This window comes from Echinops telfairi, unplaced genomic scaffold (genome assembly GCF_000313985.2).
Source record: "Echinops telfairi isolate 266 unplaced genomic scaffold, ASM31398v2 ScPeMD7_7409;HRSCAF=8447, whole genome shotgun sequence".
NCBI lineage: Eukaryota > Metazoa > Chordata > Mammalia > Afrosoricida > Tenrecidae > Echinops > Echinops telfairi.
Genome location: NW_022111309.1, coordinates 10,005,109 through 10,026,600, shown reverse-complemented (window position 1 = coordinate 10,026,600; position 21,492 = coordinate 10,005,109). Strand labels below are relative to the sequence as shown.

The window sequence follows — 21,492 nt, the reverse complement described above, 5'->3', positions numbered from 1 at the left end:
TGTGTGTGTGTGTGTGTGTGTGTGTGTGTGTGTGTGTGTGTTTCATTCTTGCCTTCCTTCCACCATTGAGCTAATGCCACCTTGGGGGTTGTTATCTCTTTGTCGCCCTCTGGGTAGAGTTGTTCTATGTGATAGTCTCTTATTTGTGCTCAGTGGGTGTTGATTTTCTGGGTCGCCAAGGATCTTTTGTAGGGCTGAGTTTCTTTCTTTGTATTCTTTGAGTTTTTCCTTGTCTGGAAATAATCTTACTTCTCTATCTATCTTAATAGATAATGTGGCCAGGTATTCTTGGGTTTGCGTTACTTTCCTTCCATATTTGGAATATGTTACTCTATTCCCTCCTCTTCATCGTGTCCACTGATAGGTGTGAACATATTCTTATTTTGGTACCTTTATAAGTGACTATTTGTTTTTCCCTAGCTGCTCTTATGATCTCCTTTTCCTCATAGTTAATCATGTGTCTTGGTAACTTCTTGGGATTCAGTCTGGCTGGTGTTCTTTCAGCCTCTTGAATGGTTGTCTGATTTTCATTTATTAAGCTGGGGAAGTTTTCCTCTAAGAATTCCCTCACTATTTTCGCTGTTGACTTCTTTGTTGTGTCTTGTTCCAGTAGTCCAATTATTCTAATATTGTTCCAATTGATAGCATCAGACTTGGCTCTCAGGTTTTCTTCAGCTTCTCTGATTGTCTTATTTAACTGCTTTTCCTGTTTGGTGAGATCTGCTTGGTTATCCTCAAGGTCACTGGTCCAGTTCTGTGCCTCCTCAAGCCTGTTGCCAAAGTCTGTCAATTTGCCACTGGATTTTGTTATTTCATCCCTTAAGTCTTGTATTTCCATTTGGTGCGTTGCCATTATCTCCTCTATCATCTCATCTTTTTTCTGCATTGTTTCCCTCATATCCTGTATGACTCCAAGCAGCATTCTGAAAATTTCTTTCTGTGTCAGATCAATATCTGCTCCTTCTATGCAAATCGTTAGGTTCATCACTTCTTCTGGCATTGTCTTCTGTTTCTCCTGCTTTTTCTTTGAAGCTTTTGGGGCTGGTTGCTGTTTATGTGTTGTTATAGAGGATCCTGGTGTCATCTTCCAGATTAGAAGAGCACCGGGCTCTCTCTTGAGGGACTCGTTGAGTGTTTCTATGAACTACCTTAAGGTAGCTGTACTGGGGGGAGGGGAGAGGGCTACTGCTGTATCTTCCTGAGGTTTCACTCTTACCATAGCCAAACAGTATTCCATTATTTGGAATGTGAGTTGGATAGTCCTTTCACAGGACGCTGGTCAGGTGTTTGTGGGCCCACAAGGGTGGTGCTTCACTGACTGATGTCTCACTAAGTAGTAGTGGTGTGTCTCACAGTGTTTGGAGCACCTCAAGTGGCAGGTGGTGTTTCCTTCTGCAACTGAAGTGCAGAGAGGGCATGTGCTCCTCCTTGGTGTAGAGCACCGTAGATGGCAGTTGGAATTACCCTGCTCAGAGAAATCACCGTTAAGGTTGGGTGGATGTTCCCACAGAAGAGTGGATCACCACCAACAGTGGGCAGGCATTCCTCCAGTCACGTGTATAGCCTTGGAGTTTAGGCTGGAGTTTCCCCAGCTGTTTGAAGGGGAGATCCCCCAGCCGATTAGGGTATGGCAGAGGATGGGCGTGATTTTCCCAGCTGCATGTAAATCCAACAAATGCAGGCTGGAGCTCCCCAAACTGGGCCTTCAGCATTGTCCTAGGTGGAGGGGAGTGACCTGGAGGCCCAGTAGTGGTTTGTGAAAGAAAAGATACGGAGAAGAGAAGAAAAAGAGGGAAAGGAAAAAAACAAAGAAAAGAGCAAAAACAAAAAACAAACTAACACACACACACAAAATGCAAGACAAAACAAATGTAAAAACAGTCAAAAAAGGAAAACAACAACAAAAAGAAAACTAAATCTGCTGTGACTGTGGTGGGGGAAAAAAAGAAGAGATAGAAGAAGGGAGAAGGAGAAGCAAAAGTGAGAGAAGATTAAATGAAAGAAAAAAGAGAATTAAAAATACATAAAGAGATAGCTGAGCCCCATGCCATACTGTGTGTAGCACTGCCTCGTGCCATGTGCAGCACTCTCACAGGAGGCAGACTGGAACTCTCCCCACTGGGTGGGTGAAGTTGCTGTAGGCAGAGGGTAGGGAGCTGGAAACCAGCAGTGGCATGTGGAAGGGAAGAGAGGAGAGGAGAGAAACCAAAAAGAGGAAACAGAAAGAAACAGAAAAGAGGGGCAAAAGAGAGAGAAGAAAGAAAGAAAAAGAAAAGAAAGAGAAAGAAGATGGAAAACGCAACTGTGCTCACTAAGATTGATTGTGCCGGAAAAGAGAGAAGAAAAGAAGAAAGAGATCGCTGATTCTTCATCTCCTGAACGTGGTGCCAGAGGGATTTAAACCCTGCCCCAAGGTGGGAGGTAGGTGTGCTGGGCAGAATTGTCCTAGTTGGCAATATCACCTTTGAGGCCAGACTGAGGTTTCCTCAGCAGCAAGGACCACTGTAGAGGCTGTTACACAGCCCTGTATGGTGTGAAGCGCTCCCACAGAAGGCAGGCTGGAGTGCCCCCTGCTAGTTGGGTTGAGTTGCCCTAGGTGGAGATCAGTTGCCCGGAAGCCAGGAGTAGTGGAGGAAAGGAAGAGAGCAAGAGAAGAGAAAAAGAAAAAAAACAAAACTGTGCCCGTTGAGACCAATTGTTGTGGGAAACATACAAGTGCGAGAGAATAGAGAGAGGAGAAAAAGAGTAATAAGTAAGAAGATAACTGAGGCTTAATTCCCTGACTGTAGGGCTGGAGGAGTTCCAACCCTGCCTGATAGTAGCAGGGTGGTGTGCCCGCCTGGTGTACTGTCCCACAGATGCTTGGTGGAATTACCTCGATGGCAAGATCACAACGTAGGCCAGGCATTTCCCACAGCGGGGTTTGAGCTCTGGAGTGATGTAGCTGCCTTGTGCAGTATGCAGCACTGAAGCAGTTGGTGGGGGGGCGGTCCCTAAGCCCTGTGTAGGGCCCCAGGATTTTCAGGACCTCCCCAGCTGTGTGTAGGGTCACTGAGAGCAGAGATTGTTTTTTTGTCCTAGCTTGCACCAGGACCGCTGATGTCCTAATAGCTCAGAGGGTCCCCCCTCCAACCCCAGCCAGCTGGAATTGAATTAAGTTATTCTGAAACTGAGGCTTGCTCCAAGGGGTCTTTGTTATGTTGCTATCCTCTGGTCTCTGTAGCTAACTTCTGGACTTCCTTAACATGGGCTTCCTTATTATGCTAATGTATGTTAAAGGACTCCTTCTACCATTTGCCTTGGAGTTAAACAATGAGCCTGGGATTTGCAGTTTTTACTGAGAAAATATTTTTTCACTCTTTTTTGTGGTGTGCCCTGATTTGGGGGATTTCACAATGGCCCCCAGAGGAGGGGATCCAGCTTATCAGAGAGGTTGTTTTCTTTTCAGCCAACTGGAACTGAATTCACCACCTGGCCTATGACTATCTGCTTATTTTCTGCCACACCATGACCTGATTCAGGTAAATTTCCTTACTTCTTTTTCAATTGCTCCAAATCTATGGCTACCCGCCAATCCCAATCCCCAGGCTATGAGCTCAAGTCAGCTAACAGCTCAGGGAGCTCTGCTGTGGGGTCCTGTGACTAGCTTTCAGAGGTTCTCCTTGTGTCTGGGGTTATGTCCCCTTTGGGTCGTCAGCCTGGGAAAATCACTATGCACTGCCAAACTAGAACACAGGTGCTGCTCATCTGGAGCCCGTGAGCCCAGCACGTCAAACCTAGAGTGATTTAGTGTGTTCTTGGTTCACTTTGTGAGTGGAAATTTTAAAAAGCAGGGTTCAGAACAGACCCTAGTGCCCTGATTCTAATTTCAGGACTCCGCCTCCCAGTTTCCTTCACCTTACCTCCCAATTTTCTGGTCTGGCAGCAGGAGCTCCGGGTGGGGGAATCTAACTAGACGCCATCTTCCTGGAGTTTTCCCATTACTCAATTTTCAACCAAAGAATGGGCAGATCTATAAGGGGAACAATAACAATAAGGATATACTAACATCTTAAAATCATTAACTCTGGGGGGTTAAAATGAAAGTGTTTCCCCAGGACAAAGTTGGTACAGAAAGAGGAATGGCACCAGGAAGCATGTGGAGTAAATGGGACAAATGATAGTATATTGTGAGGATTGCAATCAATGAGTTGAGACAAAATGAATGTGAATTGCTGAATGGAAACCTTCACACAATAAACAGCTTCCTAACGTTTGTTATTTTAAGTACACAATTCAATGATATTACATTCATCATGTTATGCTGCAATCACCACCACACATTTTCCAAAGTTCGACATCATCCCTAAACTGGTCAGTGCCCTTTCAGCAATAACTCCTATTTCCTCCTCCCCCTAGTCCCTGGTAACTATTATTGAGCGTTTGTACCTATGCAATTGCCTATTCTCGATATTCCATAGAGGTAGAATCATATACTAGTTGTTCTTTTGTGACTGACTGACTTCACTCTGCATACATAAGGCTTTCAAGGTTCATCCATGTTGTGGTACCAGGGACTGCATTCTTTTTAAGGCTGAAGGATATTGCATTGTACAGCTATGTCACCTTTTGCTTATCCATTCATCTGTTGATGGATATTCGGGTTGCTTCCACCTTTGGGCTGTTGTGAACAGTGTGACAAGGAACACTGATGCACACATACCTGTCTCTGCATTCTTGTTTTCAGTTTTCTTGGTTATCGAACTGGGAGTGAAATTTCTAGGTCACATAGCAATTCTATGTTTAGTTTTTGAGGAAAATTCCGTGTTCCACAGCAGCTGCACCATTTTACATGCCTTCATAGCACAGTGGTTAAGCACTCAGCCACTAGCCAAGATGTTGGACGTTTGAGCCCACCAGCCACTCTAGGAGAAAGAGGGCCATCTGCTTCCATAATGATTTACAACCTCGGAAGCCCCATAGGCAGCTCTGCTCTGTCCTGTAGATTTGCCATGTGCTGGAATAGACTTGGCAGCACTAGGCATAATGTGCTTGTACACAACATAACAGCAGTGCCTGAGATTGCCAACTTCTCTACATCCTCGAATATGTCATGTATATGACAACAGAAAACATTAAGTGTGTGTGTGTATAACAACCAACCTCTTTGGTGTAAACTGTTGGGGGTTTTTTGGTTCTACTTGACTTTTTTTTTATTTCAGTATCTTCCTGGATAGCAGAGTTCAGCCTTTTAAAATAAAAGCCCCATCATATCCATTCTTGGCATAAATTACTTATGGTGCTCTATTACTTTCCCGTGGGAGAAAGATAGGCTCTGGACTCCCATGAAGAGTTAATCTCAGAAATTCACAGGGAATGTTGTACCCTGTCCTATAGAGTCCCTGTGAGTCAGTATTCACTCCATGGCAATGAGTTGGTTTGGGTTGGGGATTGCTTTCCTGACAGAAACCAACCTTATTCCTTAGGTCTGATAGTGTAGCCTTTACTTCTTCTTCCCTGTACTGCGTTCTCTACATGCCCCACCTCTATCAACTACATTCCCCAAACTGTCAACCTCGGGAACTCACCTGACTGTGGAATCACTGACCATGATGCCTTTGTCCTGAGAGTCTCCCTTGCCTACCACCAGCATGTTTCTCTCATCCTTGAGGAACTCAGCAATAATGTCCCTTCTCTGCCATTCTCATTGCAGCTACTCATTTTTCCTGAACCATAGAGAGTCGGACAACTCTTACAGCAGGACCTATAGGGTGCCCTGTCCAGGCCTCACACTGTAGCGAGCCCTCTCAGGTTAGGTTGCTGCCAATTCCTGTATTGACTTTGTTATCTGGGCCACTCAACCCCCAGGAATTGATAGCTCCTGACCATTTCCAGGCTTCAGCAGTGCTTGTCACCCAGAGGGGAGGGTTTGAGGGGGACCTGAAAGCTGGGTTGAACACAAAGCATGTATAAGATCTTTTGTGATGTTTCTCACAGTTAGGTGGGGATGGCTGAGCCTTAGGACCCCTTTTCTGGGCGCCACAAACATCATGCAATACCTGTATCCACCACCATGTTCATTTTATGTGTCTTAAGAAGATGCTGCTAACACCTGAACCAGAGCCCTTTATGGTAAGTTACACTGAAGGAAACCTGAAAGTCAGACCAATCAGGGGCAGCTAAAGTCAAGGAGATTGATTTGTATCAAGAAAACATTAATTCTAGATTAGAAGGCCAGGCCTAGTGAGTGGGGTTGCTCAGGATGCAGGATAAAAAAATGTTTAAAAGAGTATCGTTCAACCTTGGAAAGAGACTTTTAAGTTGGGGCTGAGAAGGATGTGGAATAGGCCAGCTTCTAGCTAGCCTGTTGCCGAGTATTGTTCCATGCAAAATCTCCTCCTTAAAGGTCGTTGGCCAGCTCATGTAGCAGACCTGCGTGGATATCCCTGGCAGGATACTTTAAGTGAGATAGTGACATGCCGGAGTGTTCAAGAGTCAGGCAAGCAGGAGGCTGGACATGTGCCTACAGAGGGTTGTAGTTGTTTGCTTTCAAAAGAAGACACGAAGAAGGGGGTGGAATGCAATGTCTACAGATGAATGTTATATATAATTAATACGCCAAAGACTGTTAATAACTGGTGAAAGAACCCAGATGCTCTGTGAATGGAAAGAAGTTACAGAATTGGATGCTTACTACGTTTTGCTTTGTTCAAATATGTGAACAGAGATCCATATTTATGTGGCAGGGAGGACAAGGTGTCCCTGGGTAGTGCAAACAATGCACTCAACTTCTAATTAAAAGGTTGGAGATTTGAGTCCACCCATAAAGGAAAGCCTGGAGATCTTCTTCAGAAAAATTAACCATGAAATATCCTACACAGTATGCTTCTACTCAGTCCCACCCAGAGTTGGCAAGAGTCATAGCCAATTTGAAGTAGCTGATTAATTGATTATTGGTGTATATGTGCAAATGCATATCTTTTTTATATATTATATAAAATATGTATATAAATAATATATATAAGTAATTAAAAATGAACACATTGGATATCATTCTTCATAGGTACAACAGATGATAAAATTCCATTTTTCAGTTCATAAAAATAAATCTTCTTCAAATCTTTATAGCCACACTCAACTTTGAGTCGGAGTCCTCCACTCCCTGATGATAGAAGACTTAAAATCTTGCCACCACAAAGCACTCAGTTTTGATCTCTGGGGTTCAGAGAAGGTGTGAAAATGTCAACTAACTGAAACTGGGCGGGGTGTGGGGGTGCATGGAAATGTCCACTAATTGAAAGCTCTCACTTTGATGCTTTCTCCATGAGGTGGCATATGGGAACAGGAGACTAGGTGAGATTGTGGAGGGAGGAGGTGTGGAGGCAAGGAGAGAAGACTACATGTGTGAACAGGGAGTTTCTCAGTATTGAGCCGTATCTTGCTGGTCTGGGGAGGGGAGGGGCCTGCTTCCTGGTCTGAAAGAGTCTGGTATCTGTGCACACAAACATCCCGGTGTCCTGGGATCATACTGGCTAGGCCTCTCAAACGTGCAGCCTTGCTCTTTTTTTTCTGACAGTGGCTTGCATCCCCTAGTTAATCACCGACTCATTGTAGGCCCAGGACCATGGGATTAGAGGTTTTTGGTGATGATAGTCCATGCTCTCATCCTTACTGGGGAGGTGACATTTAAGCAAACCTTCAACCTTCAGAAATCTGAAATCAAGGTGAAGGCACGAATCTCTTCTGTTCAGAATCCCTCTTAATCTCAAGAGTGAGCCTTCTGTTCCACCCCTCCAGCAGGGAGAGGGGCACATGGCTTTTACTCTCCTTTGCCAATCAAAGGCTCATCTCCACCAGCACCATCATCAGGACTGTCATATAGTCATCCTTCGGCTTAGGTATTTCCAGGTAGATACTGAAATCTGATGGTGCTAAAGTTCCAATTTAAAATGGTGCATTGTTTGCATATAACCTATGTATACCCTCCCTTATAGTTTAAATTATCTCTAGATTACTTGTAATACTTAATACCAGGAAAATGCTATGTTAATGGCACTTTTTGCTCTTTTTTAGCTTTTGAGGGATTTCTTTTGACCTGGTCCCAATATTTGCTTTCCTCGCCCTGGTATGTTCCACCCCCTTTTCCATCTGCAGTGGGTTAAATCCTAGGATGCAGAACACGTGGGTACCCAGGTCTAACTCCATAACTGTGTGTGTGTGGCTTTCTATATGTATCTACAATCATATATGAAGGACATTAAAATTATTTCCTTTACTTTGTAATATATTAAAAATAATGCTTCTGGAACATTCTTATACATGTCTCCTGGGGTACCTGGGGAAGAGTTTCTCTAATGCAGCGGTTCTCAACCTGTGGGTCTCAACCCCTTTGGGGGTTGAACAACCCTTTCACAGGGGTCACCTAAGGCCATTGGAAATCACATATTTCTGATGGTCTTAGGAACCAAGGCACACCGTCTCCAGGTGAGTCTGCCCACATGCAGATATGCCCACATACGAGTACCCGGCATGATGACATCATCGCACTAACCTCATCACATACACCCCATACAAATACAGGTGTATGTAACAGGGTTGGCACCATACTGTACTTATGTGGACCAGTCACACATGTGTAGAGAGCAGCTACACTGTAGAGAGCAGCTATGGTGTAGAAAGTGCTGCTGTGTTGAAAGCAGCTACTCTGTTAAAAGCAGCTACTGTGTTGAAAGCAGCAGTATTGGAGGCAAAACAGCACTTCATGAATTATAATTACTGGTCAAATTTAAAATCACGTACTGTAAAATCATCAACTACTGCAACAACAACAACAAAAAAAATATATATATATACATACATACATATACCATGGGAACTTAATCTGGATGCTGATCAGTCTTTTTATATTCAGCTGTGGTTGATGTGAATACTGCCCCCTTGTGATAGTAACAGGTATGTAAAAAACTGAGAATGGTAAATCATAGGAAACATTAATGAACTGTATTGACTGAACTATGCCATGTATCATCTTTTGTATTATTATTTTTCTGAAGGCCACTGACTGATTTAAAAACTTCACAAGGTCAAGGGATGTTCTACCCAAAAGGAGCCAAATGGTCTAAAGCAGACCAGAGGTGAAGATGAGCATGAGGGAAGGGCCAGGAAAGCTAGTAACTGTGACCATGGACCTGGCAGGGAACCGGGACTGCAAGGAAGGAAGGGGAACTCATGCAAGAGCAAGAATTCCAGAAACGTTGAAATGGTGACGGGTGAGAACTCTCGAAGGCCCTGGAGCCATTGGATGCGAACGGGACACAGCAAGCTTCTCCTTTGCAGAGGATGGGGAAGAGCCCCTACCCAGCCGCACCTCCGGAGAGTCTGGCCTGGGACCTGGGGGCTCCCCAGACATCATCACAAGAAGGTGTCGTCCCACTCTCAAAGGCACCCAAAGCACTTCCGGGACTGGTTGGCATCGGTGCCACACGTGTCCTTGAGCCATTTCCAGAAGAGATCTTCATCTTTCTTTAGTACCAGAAACTGCCCCAGGACCACATAGGCCTCTTCTCCAGCTTCCTGCCCAAGACATCACCAATCCCGGCCACGCTCTTCACCGGCTTTTCACCCATGGGTGCCGCCACAAAATCTCGGTGACCCAGCGAGGTTGTCATCTTGATCAGGCTTAATCGGTAGCTCACCCATAACCATCTTTTGTATTATTAAAGCTATTGTTATATATTATTTTCATTAGCAAACCATCCCATGACAATGGATCGTGTAGAGATGAACGTGAAGAAAAGAAAATACAGTGAGGATGTTTTACAGTATGGTTTCACCTCAATCATTATAGCAGGAATTGAGAAACTGCAATGTGTTATTTGTTGTGAAGTTCTATCAGCTGAATCTTTGAAGCTGAACGAACTAAAATGCCATTTTGATAGCAAGCATCTGAGCTTTGCCGGCAAGGATGCCAACTATTTTAGAAGCAAAGCTGATGGACTCAAGAAAGCCAGACTTGACACTGGTGGCAAGTACCACAAAGTAGAGCAGCCATTGAAGCTTCATATTTGGTGACACTCAGAGATATGAAACCTCACACCATTGCTGAGGATTTACTGTTGCCAGCAGCCAAAGACATTGTTTGAGCTATGATCAGAGATGAATTTGTTATGAAATTGAGTGCAATTTCTCATCTAATGACACTGTCCACAGAAGAATAGATGACATGTCTGCTGATATTCTTGACCAGGTAATCCAGGAGATTAAATCGGCTCTGCTTCCAATATTTAGCATCCAGCTTGATTAATCTACAGACTTTGCAAACTGTTCACAGTTACTGGTGTACGTGAGGTATATTAATGACGGTGACTTTAAAGATGAGTTTCATTTTTGCAAATCTCTTGAAATGACAACTACTGCATGTAATGTATTTGACCAACTGGTTCATTTCTGAAAGAGTATTAGATCTCTTGGGAAAAGGCTTGTGGTATGTGCACAGTTGGTGCTCCAGTTATGCTAGGATGTCGACCTGGATTTCAGCATTTGGTACTGATTGAATCACCAAAAATCATCGGAACTCACTGTACGATTCATCAGCAAATATTAACAATGCTGCTGCTGCCACAAGAGTTACAAGAAGTAATTAAGAGCATCATCAATTTTGCCAGTTTTGTAAAGCTGAGCACTTTAAACAGTCGACTGTTTTTGCAACTGTGCGACAAGTTGGAGGCACCGAATAATGCTCTGCTATTTCACACTGAAGTGAGATGGTTGTTAAGAGGAAAAGTGTTAAAACGTGTTTTTGAGCTTCGTGATGAACTCAAAACGTTTTTTAATCAGAAAGCAAGACCAAAGTTCGAAGTACTGTTCATCTTTGCCATCTTGAATGAGTTAAATTGATCACTGAAAGGACCAAATGCAACATGCCTCGTTTGTCTGAAACGATCTGATCATTCCAAATGAAACTTCAGCTTTGGCAAAAAAAAAAGGATGCAAATAAAATTTACATGTTGCATACCTTATCTGCTTTCTTTGAGGTACATGACATTGAACCAGACAAAAGGATTGCACTGATGATTTCTGTGAAAGATCACTTGCACATGCTTGCAGACAAAATTTCCTCGTACTTTCCAAATCTACCTGACACCCCATTTGCACTTGCCAGAAGCCCGTTCACAGTCCCAGTTGAAGATGTTCCTGAGACAGCACAAGAGGAGTTCGTTGAACGTATTAACAGCGATGCAACGAGAACTGATTTCTCTACAATGCCAGTTACAAAATCCGGATCAAGAGTTTGCTGCTCCGTTTGAGACTGTGCTGTGTCTTCTTCTTCCACTTCCAACAACATATCTTTGTGAAACAGGTTTTTCTAGCTTGTTCCTTATCAAGTCTAAATACAGAAGTAGACTTTTTGTGGGAGATGATCTTCATTGTGCTCTTGCAAAGACTTCCCTGAGAATTTCTGATCTGGTGAGAAAGAAGCTATCTCAACCTTCGTACTGACGCTGGGTTTTTATGCATATTGTCACAAAATGTAGCAATATAGTTTACTGTTGTTATATTAAGACTGTTACCCATGTTATACCATGCTTTGAGATAAAATTTCATTTATTTATAATTAGAAATAAATATTTCACAATATATAATTACATACTTTATATAATTATAAAATTTCACAATATATAATTATATACTTTCACAATATATAATTACATAATTAATCACTATGCTTTAATTGTGCTCAATTTGTAACAATGAAAATACATCCTGAATATCAGATATTTACATTACAATTCATCACAGTAGCAAAATTACAGTTATGAGGTAGCAAGAAAAATAACTTTATGGTTGGGGTCACCACAACATGAACTGTATTAAAGGGTTGTGGCATTAGGAAGGTTGAGAAGGACTGCTTTAGGGCATATATTTGTATGAGAACTTAAAACCAGAGGCACTTGGTTATGTAAATAATAGTCAGAAAGTGAAGCCTTAACTCTGTGCTCAGGTGGGGGGACCCCAAGTTCACACATATTTGAGTGAAGCCTTAAAATTTAATTCAGCCTTAAAATGGGACAAAACCAACAAAAACAATTATTCTAGATGTGGGAAACCATCAGTAGGAGGCCAAATGGAGTCGACTGACTCATGGCCATTGGGCTAATGAACTTTGACAGAAAACAAAGGAAATAATCATAAAATCATGATTGGTGTCCTTTCCTGCTATGTAGCCATGTACACCCCATAGATGAGAAAGCTTACAGGATTACTTCTGGGGCTTACACCACCTGCTTACCTGGTGGTCAAGGTCTGGGTATGACTCCTGACTACATCGTCCTAAGTCATGGTCATCAGGACCCCAATTTTTCACTTAAACTCAGAGCCCGGATGGCATAGTGGGTTAGACGTTTGGCTGCTAGCCTCAAGGTTGGCAGCTCAAATTCACCCATTACTCCTCAAGAGAAAGATCATCCTATCTGCTGTTGTGGAGATTTACAGCCTCAGAAACCTTGTATAGTGGTGCGATGAGTCAGAATCCACTCGATGGTAGTGGGCTGTTTGATTGTTTGCTGGGCGTGGGGTTAGACACCATGCAACTATGTTTCGGTAAATTATTAAGGGCATGCCCAGGGGATTTTTTTTAAGACAAGTTGCCCTTCCCTATGCCTTCCCAGGATTTATTATTTACTTTCAATTCCATTCTTCCCCAGGGAAAACTGCCACTCCCTGGGTTTGCCATTCCCTGAACTGTCCCAGCCACAGTTTAATAATCAGAAAGAACCCAAATGGGGTGTGTACCTATGTCAAACGATAGACTGAAGCCTTCCCGAAACTGAGCACTTTAGAACTTCAGCTCTAATACGACTCCATGTAAAAGTCTTGACATGAGTCTGTAATCCATGTTGAATTTAAAAGTTGACCTTTCTAGCAGCAGTTCCTCTAGCTTTGTGACAGACCTCACCATGTACCCTTTTCCACCAGCCCTTTACCAAGTATAATGTCTTTTCCTGGGGACTTCTCTCCTGGTAACATGTCCAAAGTAAACTAGGACAAGTGAAAAATGGATCAAACGGGAAAACAAATGACACAATATTAAATTTAAACCAAACTGTATCTGGAGTGATCCACTTCTCAATTCACACTGCCTGGATAGGGCCACTATGAGTCACAATCAACTCAATGTCAGTGAGTTTGTTGGTCTGGGAGTGTGTGAGGGGGCTGTTAAACAAGACTGTTCACATCTATGTTCAATGGTCTGAAGGAATTTCATAGAAGCTTAATCCATGTGGGGACTCTTGAAATGGATTTGAAGCTTTCTCTGGTATCCTTAGCCTTCTGCAAACTGGATGTTCAGAATTTTGCTCTAAGACTGTTCCCTCCTCTGATCTTTACCATTCACAAACCTTCGATTCCATGGGCTTGGGTACTTCTTCCATATGGACTCAGCTTGCTCCTCACTTAGGTGACTGCTTATTTAAAATAAGCCTTTAAGACTATTCTTTCTGATGGCTGGGCACCAGTTGATTTTTTTTTTTTTCAAAACACTTTGTTATAGCACTCATATCTCCAGTAATCACTTCAGGAGGGCAAGTATCAAACAGGGCCACATGATAAGAAAGAATTGTTCTTAGATTAGGGTTTATGATTAAATGCAAGCTCAAAAATCCATTCATATATCTAAAGTTTATATATATATATCCATGGTATACTTTAGAGGCAGCATTATCAAGTCCTTGAAAAATAATATGAGTTGCACACAGGGAACATTTGGTAATTCTATTAATAATATTCTTTATCTAGCTACTGGTATAGAATTTAGAAAACCAGTGTGCAAAGGAATATGCCCATGTATAGGAAAACTTATTAGACTAAAATACATGGAATGTTCACTTATACCATTTAAAAACTTGAGACTAAACAATGCTTAAGATAACAATGGAGGCTAGACACAAGGCAAACATGTCAATAGCATCCATTCACTATGCCTGCAGGACTAGGACATGTCACACCAATCAAAGCAAATATGTAAATGGAAAACATATGTTGGTCTTAGATTGCTAAATATTGGGCAACCTTGAAAGCAAGATTTTTGACTGAGAATCCAATGACTTTCAAAGTCCACAACATTTGGGATAGCAGTCTTCTGCTTCCTCCTACCACAGGGTGTTTCAGCTTTAAGTCCAATGAAGGTTTTCAGTGCCTTTATTAACATTAAGGAGCCCTGGTAGCATAGTGGTTACGTGTTGGGCTGCTATCTGGATGCTCAGCAGTTCAAAACCATCAGCTTCTCTGTGGGAAAAAGATGGAACTTTCTACTCCCTTAACAGAAACTCACAGGGGCTGGTCTATGTCCTATAGGGTGGCTATGAATTGGCTTCAATCCAATGGCAGTGAGTTTGGTTTTGGCTTTAGTTAAAAATGCCGCTGTAGCAGAGACCAGTCCCTGAAGAAGGAAATCACTTATTAAAGTCGAAGGCAAGCAAAAAGGCGAAAAGCCCTCCATCCGATGATGGATCGACACAGTGGCTCAACAATGAGCTGTGAGGATGGCTCAGGACCAGGCAGTGTTTCGTTCTGTGGCATCCCATGAGTCAGAACAGATTTGATAGCACCAAACAACAACAGGAGAGCCCATTCAATTTTAGTAACTGTGGGACACTGGTGAATGGCAGGAGCAATTTGGCCTTTCCCATTTTGACCCCATCAAAGGTAGGGCCTCCTCCGAAGAATTGTTTTCATAGATATACAAATAAGGCGATCACTGCCAGTGTGAAAAGGCAGACTGGACATTATTTTGATGAGAAGATTGGTGCTGGAGCCCTGTCATTCTTTCTCCCTTCACTCCCCATCCTCTAGGCTTCCTTTACTCTATCAGTAAAGTAGATCCAGGTACTGACCCCTTCCACTCAGTTCCCAGGCTGCTAGCTGGATGCTCCAGGTCTATCCCATTTTTTCCTAGTCTCCTGGTGCCCACTCTGATGCTCATTGACTGCTGTCTCCCCTACTGATTCAATATCTCCTCTCCTTTTTTCTCCCAGCACTGCGGGCTCTATCCCAGTCAGGCATTTCCGAAATGTCAATCCATCACATAGTACAGTAATTACACATGTTGATCTGCTTCTGTAAAGATTACCCCATAGGAAACCATATGGGGCAGCTCTACTTAGTCACATGGCTTCATTATGAGTTGGAATTGACTGGACTTCGAGTAACACTGAGAATGGGACTTTTGTGGTTCCCAAGGAGAATTCTGAGTTAGCAGGGATACTGAAAAGTTTGGTTGAGAGCTGAAATGTTAGAATATTTTCAAGCATTAAAACAATATCCAGCAGTGCACATGGAAGAATGGTTAAATGAATGCTAAATAAAAGGTCAGCGGTTCAAATTCCCCAGTTGCTCTATGAGAGAAAGATGTGGCACTCTGCTTCTGTAACCATTACAGGCTTAGACACCCTCTGGGGCAGATGTCCTCTGTCTTAGTGAGTCATGATGAGTTGGATTCAACTTGATGGCAATTGGGGTTTTTATTTTTAAACACTGTCTTCTGGAGATCTGGGTTTGGTTCATGCACCTCACACACTGCTTGCACCTATCTATCAGTGTGTTAGGCCAGGCTGTCTACCGGGAAAAAAATCCAGTGATGCTCACCTATGTTTAAGAAAGAGCTTTATATCAAGAAGACATCCCAGCCTAGTCCTACTCAAATCCATAAGAACGATTGTGTTCAGCTGGTTGCCTGGAGAAACAAAACCAGTGACTCTGACATGTAAAAGGGAGCCTATGTCAAGGAGTAATTGTATATCAAGAAAACATCTCAACCCAGTCCAACTCAAGTCCGTAAGTCCGATAGTAGTCCTTAAGTCCCTCTTCAGATTCACCAGCCACATGCAATGATGCAGAATGCAGGAGGATCACAGGCCGGTGGGTGCAAAGTCATGTGGATCCCATGGTGGTGGGCCCATCATAGGACACGCAGCAACCAGGATCAGCCAGCCGAAAGGTGAAGGCAGAAAGAGAGAGCGAGGTTCCCAGGACTCTTCTTATGAGGTCAGGCCCCCAAGGAGGCATTATCAGGCTGTGAGCCCCATTGACAGGATAGATTCCATTTTTATATATCTTCAAGTCATTATGAAATTATGTAACTACCACAACAATGCTAGTCCATAAGCCCATTTTCAGACTCACATAGCACATGCCAGTGACAAAGCATGATTAATTGGGAAGCAGGCCGGTGGGTACAGGATCATGTGATCCAAAGATCAGTGGAACATAGCAGGGCACCAGTAGTTCTTAGTCAGGTGGCCCACCCCTGGAGGCATACATAGAGTCCCATTGAAGTCCCAGTGAGGAGGAAGGCAAAGTGTCAGAGAAAGAGGTTGTCTCTGTTTCTCTTGTTCTTATACAAAAGGCTTATGACTTCAAAGAGGTATCATCAGGCTGCCATTTGATTCACAGGCCCATCTCCAACCTAGCCAAGAGTTGTGGGGGATCAGCCTCCCCACAACTGAATGGGTCCAAGGGTCAGTTGTGTAATTAAGGGGTAAATTAAAGAGACATCAGTCAAGAAGCATACGAGGGCTCACCTCCATGATTGCTTCAGGAATCAGGTCCAAGCAAGGAGATAAAGTGTAATGTATTCTCACAAGTTTATATAACCTGCTGCACCCAGGCCATGGCAAACTCATACGTAACCAGAAGGGGTTGTATTAAAAACATACATGTAAAAGGAGGGAGACAAGCTTAGGGTAAACACACAATAGGAAGGGATTGTACTAAGGGCATACATGTGACAGGAAGATTCATACAAAACAAGATGGATGGCTGTAGCGTCAAGATGGCAACCTAACCTTGATCGTCCCTTTAAGTGTCTTTGAACTCTTCTCCAGTGGGATAATTTAGGATCCTTATCAGAAGGGAGTGGGCCCTACTTAGGGTGGGACAGTTAATAGGGTCTGATTGCTTTTAATGGCAGACAACCTTCAGTCAGCTAGCTTTCAAGCAATTGACTTTCGGGTGTATAAGTGACCTTGTGTTTGCAAATAGCACCTTAAATTTGGCATTATTATGGTGGATATTGAGGAGAATGACTTTTACGTAGGAGAATGGGAATGGAACACATCTCCAACTCACAAACGTGAAGGTTCCCTGCATACGGGCCCTAGCCTCCCAGACTCCTTAACATATGAAAATTGAGTTTGTCCGCATATACACACTTCCCAGTTCTGATTCCCACATTTACCACAAGGAGTATCTAGCTGACATATTTCCTAACGACCACAATCAATAAAGGCTTGCCTGATATCATGATGCAGAAGTGGAGCTTCCAGACTAAGACTACGAAGAAAAGGCTAGCATTTTACTTCCAAAATAATTAACCAATGAAAATCTATGGATTGACTTCTGAGTCACAGGCACAGAGGAGCCCTTCTTTACCAGTCAGGAGGAAACCAATGAGGCAGAAAACCTAGACTCCGTGGAAACAGAGAGAACAACTTGCAAGTTAACTGGACCACGAAGCTGTGGGAGTGAGCAGAGCAAGGGGAGGAAGAGACAAAACTTCACAGAAGAGGCTCAACACCTGTTTTTGTTTCCAGATACAGCCACTGTGTGCTCCTCAATGGGGAGCTGACCACAGGCCAGGGCCACCACTGCATACTCTCCCACCACAGGCCACCAATGCTGTTGTGGATGTAAATGGAAAGACCCACCGATCCTGAATGCACCCCCAAAACCCCTTCCTTCAACCACCCCTGTGGGCTGTTGTTGCAGCCGCTGCCACCAGACACACTCCTGGCACGAACAGCAAACACCTAGTATCCTCCTACCCTGATGGTCCTGACTTACACCTGGCACATATCCAACAAGTAGAGCAGCTATTCTTGAGTCTTCCCATGCCACAGGCCCTGGTTGCCATTTGGAGCACGACAGATGTGGAGAGCAGCCATTCTAGAGTTCTTTTATCCTACTGGGCTCTCAGCTTCTGCCTGAAGCACTCCTGACATGAAGAACAGCCATTCTTGAGCCTTCTCAAACACAGAGACTCTGGCCACCACTCCCAACTAAAAGGACTCATTCTTGAGCCTTCTCAATTCTGTGGTACCCCAGTTGCACCTGGATTGCCTGTCATGCAGAGTAGCCATTCTTGATCCCTCCCATATCTATGAGCTCCAGGCACCTCTGGAAGCCTCCAGATACCGAGAGCTGCCACACCTGAGTGTTCCCACCCCTGTGAGCCCCCAGCTGCAGCCAGGAGTGCTCCTGATAGGGAGAGCTCCCGCTCCTAAGTCCTACTCTTTCACAAGTTGCCTGCTTTTGTCACTACCACTGCCACATATGTTGCCAGCCCAGATATACAGGCTTCCCAGATTCCTCCCCACACCCTCCAGCAACATGCCTCCCTAGGGCTCCACATATCTAAACATAAAATAGCTGCAAGGTTGAAGGGCTTATGGAAGAGTCCAATTAAGCTGTGTTTTGGGTTGTTTTACATTTGGTTGTTTTTTAGATGTAATTTTTGTCGCTTTTTCTCTCATAATAAGTTTTTATTATTTCTATTAATTTTTATCACTTTTTCTAAAATACATTTTATTATTTTAATACATTTTAGTGTTTTTTCCTTTTTTATAGCTGCCTTCTTCTCTTATTTTTCATTTTCTTTACTTTCCCCTCCTCTTGCTTCCTTTTTTCTCCAAAAGCTTTTTTTATTTTTGTTTTTATTATTATTTGGAATTTAATATATATATATCATGTTATTGCAAATTTCAATCACATCAAGTAGAATGTATAATTGCTACTGCAATCAGCTTCCAATCATTTTTGATACATGAATTCCTTGACATCATCTCCCTTTTACTCCTCTGTACCCCCCTCCACCCAAACCCTTTATTCTACTTGCTGTCCCTCTAGGTTCACTGGTCCTAGGGTTCATATAATGGACAATGGAAAAGCACAGTACACAGATTCAAGAGGGTGACCTCCATTGACATAACACCTCTGAGATATACTCTAATATGAACAAACAAAAACTGAAGAAAACAATGCAAAACCTTTTTATTGGGAGGTAATACAGTTATATCATTCCACACTTCAATCACCTCAAACAGCATTGTACAATTGCTACCACAATCAGTTTCAAAACATTCTCTCTCTTCTTGAACTCCTTGATACCATCTCCCCTTTCTCCCTCAATGCGCTCCACTGTACCCTCCAGGAACCCTTATTCTTCTTGCTGTCTCTATAGGTTCATCAATCCTGGGTTTTACATACTGAAAAACATAACAAAATTCAAGAGGGCCATCCCCAATGACAAAATACATCAGAGATACACCTCCATATGAAGAAGCAAAAAGACTACTTAACACACTACTCAGAGCAGCACAGAAATATAAGAACAAGGAAACCAATAACAGCGACAACAAACCACAGCCAAACGACAGCAAGAAATCCACACATATCAATAGTAATTCTGCATGTTAATAGATTAAATGTACCAGTCAAGAGCCAGAGAGCATCAGACTGTATAAGAAAACAAGATTCATCAATATGCTGTCAACAAGAAATACACCTCAGACACAAAGACAAAAATAGACTGAAAATCATAGGATAGAGAAAAAATACAAAGCTAGTGGCAACCAAAAAAGAAAAAGAGGAAGCAATATTAATCTCTGATAAAATCAAACTTTAAGGAAGAATCCATCATTAAAGACAAAGAGAGCATTATATAATGATTAAATGTGTAATAGAACAAAAAGATATAATAACCACAATAAACATATATGAACCCAATGAAAGACCTGTAAAATATGCTAATCAAATTCTTATAGAGCTCAAAAGAGAAATAGACATCACAGCAATAATAATAGGGAGACTTCCACATATTACTCATGAGGAAGGGCACATCATCAGAAAGGAAACTCAATGAAAGCATAAAAGAAGTAAACATCATGATTGACCAATTTGACATATACTGCATGTCACCCAACAACAGCGGCTGTAAACCTGTGGATCACAACCCCTTTGGGGGTTGAAAAACCCTTTCACAGGAGTGTCTAAGACCATCAGAATACACATATTCCTGACGGTCTTAGGAACTGATACACTGCTCCTCTATCCATCTCTAGGCGGGTCCACCCACATGCAGCTATGCCCACATACGAGTACCCAGCGTGGAAGACTGTTACCCAAGCTACACCATGCTTCAAGACAAAATTTCATTTATTTGTAATTAGAAATAAATATTCACAATATATAAGTACATATTGTTTTTTGATTAATCACTATGCTTTAATTATGTTCAATTTGTAACAATGAAAATACATTCTGCGTATCAGATATTTACATTATGATTCATAACAGTGGCAAAATGACAGTTATGAAGTAGCAACAAAAATAATTTTATGGTTGGGGGTCACCACAGCACGAGGAGCTGTATTAATGGATTGCAGCACTAGGGAGGCTGAGAAGCACTGCCCAACAACGACACAGTGCACACTCTTTTCCAGTGCACATGGAACATTCCCTAGAATAGACTGTTGGGATACAAAGCAAGCCTTACCAAATTTAAAAGTATTGAAAATTTACAATCCATCTTCTTGGACCACGGTACTACAAAATTAGAAACCAATGATGAAATTAGCAATGGCAAAAAAATTAATTACACGGAAGCTAAAGAACACACTACTTAAAAACTACTGGGTAATGTATGGCATAAGAAATCAAAATCTTAAATTCCTTGAAACAAATGAGAACAAAAATGCACCATCCTAAAACTTGTGGGACATAGCAAAAGTAGTACTCACTCAGGGGGCACTTTATAACAATAAACCCCATGAAAAAAGGAGAAGAAAACAACAATTAACACCCTAACCCAGCATCTCCAAAAATGAGAATAAGAGCAACAAAATAAAACTTCAACCACCAGGAGAAAAAAGGCATAAAGATTAGACAATAAATAAACTGTAAATCAGAAAAGCAATAGAAAAATCAGTAAGTTAAGAAATTGGTTCTTTGAAAAGATTAGCCAAATTTACAAACCACTGACAAACCTAACAAAGGAAACAAAAGAGAAGATGCAAGTATCAAAAATAAGGCATGAAAAGGATTCCACAACAGAACCAAATGAAATAAAAATAATACAAGAAAGATTGTATGCCAAGACATTTTGAAACCTAAATGAAATGAACAAATTTCTAGAAACACACAGTCTACCCAAATTAACACAAATGAACATAGAAAATCTCAACAGACCTATAACAAAAAGAGAAACAGAGCAAGTCATTAAAATTTTCCCAATGAAAAACAGCCCAGGGATAGATGCTGTATCAGGTACTTTAGAGAAACAAATCCACAGGAAATCATGTATAAGAGAGTTTTATATAAAGGGTAAGTGCGCATCAAGAAAACATCCCAACCCAATGCTGCCCAAGACCACAAGTCCAACATGAACCCATTAACCCACATGTCTGACACCAATCCACAAAGTCCTCCTTCATTTCACAAAACACACACTATGATGCCGAT

At 42.3% G+C, this 21,492-nt stretch overlaps 1 pseudogene; it reads right to left on the bottom strand.

Moving 5' to 3' along the window:
* Positions 1-9,390: 9,390 nt before the first annotated feature.
* On the bottom strand, positions 9,391-9,647 carry LOC115871844 (annotated as a pseudogene).
* Between the last annotated feature and the right edge of the window lie 11,845 nt (positions 9,648-21,492).